The following is a 6,000-nucleotide window of genomic DNA, read 5'->3' as shown; positions in this document are numbered from 1 at the left end:
TTTTACACTCCCACCAAACAGTGAATAAGGGTTCCAGTTTCTCCACAACCTCGCCAGTATTTGTTGCTTGCTGTTTTGTTAAATTTTGCTGTTCTTGCTAGGGTGAAATGATATCTCATAGTTGTTTTGATTAATGTGAACATTTTATGCAAAGGTGACTGTCTTAGTTATGCTATTAAAAAATACCCCAAGTGGATCAGTCAGTCTTTGTTATGGAATCAAAACTGACCCATAGTTGACCCTCCAGTGAGTTTTCAGATGCTGTAAATCCCACAGGAGACTGCCCGTATTTCTCCCTCAGAGCAGCTATTGGATTTGAATTGCCAAACTGCCGGCTTTGAGTTAGCAGCACACTAGATTTAACAAATGGAAGTTTATTTCCTCATGTTTTCCCACTTATTTGCCATTGAGTTGGAACTGACTTATAGCTAAGCATCCAGTAGTTCTTCAGAGGCTGTAAATCACAAGAGGAGATTGCTCATCTTTCTCTCACAGAGAAGCTGGTGGACTTGAACCATATGCCTTTGGAGGCATTATAACTCCTTACCACTAAGCCACTAGGACTCATATTTAAAAGCTTGTAAGTCTGAATTTAGGGTGCTGGCCCTAGGAGAAGAATTTTTCTCTGTAAAGGTTCTGGAAGAATGGCCTTGTATCCTTATCTTCTGTTTTCTGGTTCTTCAGAGAAATCCATATGTTTTAAGTTTTCTTGCATCATCTCTCCTCTGCCTATTTGTTTAAAAAATAAAAGATAAGGAAAAAAAACCCCAAACCTACTGCTGTGGAATTGACTCTGACTCATTGACCCTCATAGGCAACATTGTGATAGATGGACAAGAAATTGAAGTTGTCAACAACTTCACTTTACTTGGTTCCACGTTCAATACACTTGGCACCAGCAGTCAAGAAATCAAAAGTAGTATGGTGTAGGAAAATTCTGCTGTCAGGAACCTCTCCAAAGTTATGAGGAGCACTGCTGTCAATTTAAAGATAAAGACGCACCGTATTCAAGCCATGGCAAATTACTTGCTATTTTTCTGAGAGTTGAATGATGAATAAGAAATGGTGTTGGCAAAATTGGAAAACCATATGCAGAAAACTCAAGCAAGACTCACACCTCACTCCATACATAAAAACCAACTCAAAGTGGATCAAGGACCTAGAACTAAAACCAAGGACTATAAACTTCATTAGAGAAAAGCTTGGGAGAACCCTAGAAGCCCTAATCCACTACATAAACAGTCTTTTTTTAAAATTATATTTTATTAATTTTCATAAACATTTACAGAGATTTTGGGCTTCCACTCATTCATTGTTGCACTATTCTCTCTACCCTCCTCCCAGTTTGTTCTTGTCCAAATGCCACAGTGCTTGTCAAAGCCAGTTCTGATTAATCTTCTTTGTCAGTGTATCCTTTGCCATTCCCTATCACTCCTCCCTGAGAGAGACTTCACCCTGAGTCATAAGGAAAAGGGGACGGCGTATTCTCTTAGCTACTTCCTGCTGAAAAGGGACGCTGTGGGTTTCAGGGTGAAGATCTTCCCTCACTACTCTAAAGGGCCCCTTTGGCAGTAGGAAACACATAGACTATTATGGAGACTGATTTTGGAATTCAGATGCACTCTTATTGATTGTGCTTGGCTGTACATGTACATATCCTTCAAGATGTATCATGGGGGTGTTGCAACCTAGAAGACACAAATTTGACTAACAAGTTATAAGTACATGAGTCCAAAAATTATGGAAAAGTAAAAGAAAAGATTCTTTCATTGTTTTACAAACCCTCCCCCAGGTCCCCTCCACCATGCAGCCCTCGCTCTAGTCTCCTGTGATGACAGAAATACCCAGTTACATCTCTCTTTTAGACGGTTCTCTCCCTCCTCTGCTTCAGTGCAGTATACATTATTGAACCCATCTTACTCAGTGTCTCCCTAACCCCAAGGACGGTCCCATTCTACAACAGTGGCATCATGTAATATTTGTCCTTTTGTGACTGGGATATTTCACTCAGCATAATGTTCTCCAGAGTCAACCATTTTGAATAATATTGCATGAGTTCCTTGTTTTTTAATGCAGCATAGTATTCCATTGTGCGAATATACCACAGCTTCTCTAGCCATTCGTTTGTTGATGGGCACTTAGGTTGTTTCCAACTCCTTGCTATTGTGAACAAAGCTGCAGTGAACATGGGTGTGCATATATCTGCTTGGATGTCAGCTATGGTCTCTTCAGGGTATATTCCCAGTAGTGGAATTGCTGGGTCAAATGGTATCTCTATTTGCAACTTTTTGAGAAAGCGCCATACTGCTTTCCACAGGGGTTGCACCATTTTACACTCCCACCAACAGTGAATCAGGGTTCCAGTTTCTCCACAACCTCGCCAGCATTTGTTGCTTGCTGTTCTGTTAAATTTTGAACATCTTGGAAAACCTACAACCAGGAGAGCATAAAATAGATAAATGGGACCTTCTAAGAATCAAATCCCTATGCACATCCAAAAACTTCTCCAATAGGGTAAAAAGGGAAGCCACAGCCTGGGAAAAAGAATTTGGTAATGACATGTCAGATAAGGGACTTATATCTAGAATTTATTAAATACTTGGGCACCACAACAAGATAAAGGTAAACAACCCAATTGAAAAATGAGCACAGGATATGAACAGACACTTCACCAAAGAAGACATTCAGATGGCCAACAAGCACATGAAGAAATGTTCAAAGTCCTAGCTCTAAGAGAGATGCAAATCAAAACAACTATGAGATATCATCTCACCCCAGTAAGAATAGCAAAATTTAATAGAACAACAAACAACAAATACTGGAGAGGTTGTGGAGAAATTGGAACCCTTATTGACTCTTGGTGGGAGTGTAATATGGCGCAACCACTATGGAAGACAGTATTGTGTTTTCTCAAAAAGTTGCAAATAGAAGTACCATTTGACCCAGCAATTCCACTACTGGGAATATACCCTAAAGAAACCATAACTGCCACCCAAACAGATACATGCACACCCATGTTTATTGACGCTTTGTTCACAATAGCATAGAGTTGGAAACAACCCAAGTGCTCATCAACAAACGAATGGATAGAGAAGCTGTGGTACATTCACACAATGGAATACTATGCTGCATTGAAAACCAAGGAGCTTATGAACGAACTATTACATAAAATGTATACCCTGTAGGACATTATGCTCAGTGAAATATCTCAGTCACAAAAAAACCCCACAACTTCAGCATAATGCCACTGTTATAAAACAGGACTGACATGGGGGCTGGGGGTAAACTGAAAGAAGGGAGGATAAATAATCTACACGGCATTGAAACAGACGAGGCAGAGAACTGTATAAAAGGAATATATGATTAGATTTTGTTGACATGACAAGAGTCCAGAATAAGAGCTGCATAGTATAGTGGTCTGGGGTGGGGGGGGATGGGGGCTATATAACAATGAAAGAACTTTTTTCCCCAAGAAAAAAGTGATCTGGGTGGGGGAGAGGAAGCAGGGAGGAGTATGTGCAACAATGAACAATTGGAAACCCAAGTTCTTTATAAACTTTCATTAAAATATCAATAAAAACCAAAACCAAAAAAACAAACAAAATAGAATCAGACAATATGTGGCCTTGTCTTATTTCTTTCACATAGCTTACTGTTTTCAGGATTTGTTTATGTTTCAGTGTAGGAAAATATTTCATTTAATGAATGTACAATTCTCTATTGTAACAAAAAAAAGAATAGCAGAAGAAAAATCAAAACCTTTGAGTTGTGGTATTGCAGAACAGTACCAATTATCCCATGGACAGCTAAAAGACCAAACATACACATCTTGGAAAAAGTGCAGCCTGAATGTTTCTTAGAGGCAAGGATAGTGAAGTTTCATCTCACATACTTTGGGCATGTTGCTAGAAGGGGGTATCCCTTGGAAATGGGTATCAAGTTAGGAAAGTGTATTGTCAGTGAAAGAGAAGACCCTCAACAAGATAGATTGACACAACGACTGCAGCAATAGGCATAAGTGTCAGAGATTATGAGGATGGCACAGGATAGGACAAGGTTTAGATCTGTTGTCTTTAAGATGTGACATACTTGATGGCACATAACAGCAACATTGAGTTTGTGAAGTTATAAATCTGGATGGAGGGAACAACTTATCTTTCTCCCTAGGAGCAGTTAGAAAGGCTTGCTTATTTCATGTTCCTTTTATGGCAAAAGAAACGGACTCAAGACACAACCTACACTAATCTTACTTCTTAACATCACAAAAACAACTAATTCCCAGCTAGGATTATAAGCACAGGCATAGATGTTAGGATTTATCATACATATTTTTTGAGGAACATAATTTAGTGTAAAATGTTGTTGTTGTTGTTGTTAAATGTGTTGAGTCATAAACGACTCATAGCAACCCTATGAATGAAAGACCTGAACACTTGTATAACTTTCATCATGTCTCCAAGTTCGTAGAGTTGACAGAAGCAAGCTATTTCGAAAGTGGATGCCACTCCTGCTTCCAAGCTTGTTTTAATCAGGGAGCTCCACCAAACACTGTCCACCATGGGTAACCATTATCACATTTGACACATCAGTGTCACAGTGTTTAGTATTACAGCAACCACGAGTTACCTCTGTACAGCAAGTGGACAGACCAGGGCTATACTTCTTAGAAGAATGTTTGACCAAAACTAATTAAAACCTAGTCTGAGAGCCACAGATTAAAATCACCCACCTTTGGCTTGGTAGCATCACTTTCTATCCACTAGGCCAACAGAACTCTCTTGTTGTTAAGTGCTGTCGAGTTGTAGACCACTCATAGTGACCTTATGAATGAAAGACTTGAACACTTATATAACTTTCCTTGTTTCTTCAAGCTCATAGAGTTTCTGGAGGCAAGCTATTATGGAAGTGGATGCCACTCCTGCTTCGAAGCTTGTTTTAACTGGGAAGCTCACCAAACACTGTCCACCATGGGTAACCGTCATTGCATTTGACACATCAGTGTCACAGGATACTATAATAATGTGGAGAAAATGAAGGAGTTTTGCTGTTTTTTTTTAAAGGTACTGAGTCATGCTGTTTCATTTCCAGCCCCACTCATGACAGAGTCACCGCTGCGATGTTGATGTCCAAGAAGAACCAGATTGCCATATATGAACTCTTTTTTAAGGAGAGGGTGATGGTGGCCAAGAAGGATGTCCAAATGCCAAAGCACCCTGAACTGGCAGACAAAAACGTGCCCAGCCTGCATGTCATGAAGGCCATGCAGAGAGTCTCAAGTCACGAGGTTATGTGAAGGAACAGTTCGCCTGGAGACATTTCTACTGGTACCTTACCAACGAGGGTATCCAATAGCTGTGTAATTGCCTCCACCTGCCCTCTGAGATTGTGCCCACCAACTTGCGCCGCAGCCGTCCTGAGACAGGTAGGCCAGGACCGAAAGGTCTGGAAGGTGAATGACCTGCAAGATTGACTCGAGGGGAGGCTGACAGAAATACATATAGACAGGACGCAGTGCCTCCTGGTGCCAAGAAAGCCGAAGATGGGACTGGGTGGGTCAGCCACGGATTCCAGTTCAGAGGCGAATTTGGTCGTGGACGGGGCCAGCCACCTCAATAAAGGTGGAGGGAATGGTTTTGTGTTAAATAAACATGTATGTAGCCAGAAAAACTAAAAATAAAAAAAAAGGTATTGAGTCTGTCAGATATCTATGTGGGCATAAAGAAACCTTAACCCCTATTTATAACATGCTTAAAAGAAAATTCCAAGGAGATTTTCGTGAACTTATCTGTAAAAGACGAAAAACAGAAGGGCTTATAGAAGATATTGTAGTTTATTATATTTGTGACTTTGCCGTTGTTATGTGCTATGTATTTAGACCCTCTTTATGGGGTTTTCAGAGACTTTAATATAAATTGCACAGGAGGAGACTGCCTGTCTTTCTCTCTCAAAAAAGCTGGTAAATTTGAACAGCCTGCCTTTAGGTTGACAGCACAACTCCTT

At 40.3% G+C, this 6,000-nt stretch overlaps 1 pseudogene; it reads left to right on the top strand.

The window, feature by feature from the left end:
• Window positions 1-5,116: 5,116 nt before the first annotated feature.
• LOC102853871 lies at window positions 5,117-5,616 on the top strand (annotated as a pseudogene).
• The last annotated feature ends 384 nt before the right edge of the window (window positions 5,617-6,000 follow it).

The sequence above is a fragment of the Elephantulus edwardii genome, unplaced genomic scaffold (genome assembly GCF_000299155.1).
Source record: "Elephantulus edwardii isolate Elephantulus edwardi_28Jun2011 unplaced genomic scaffold, EleEdw1.0 scaffold00063, whole genome shotgun sequence".
Classification (NCBI taxonomy): domain Eukaryota; kingdom Metazoa; phylum Chordata; class Mammalia; order Macroscelidea; family Macroscelididae; genus Elephantulus; species Elephantulus edwardii.
The sequence above is the reverse complement of the archived record's forward strand: the minus strand, read 5'-3'. Positions and strand labels throughout refer to the sequence as shown.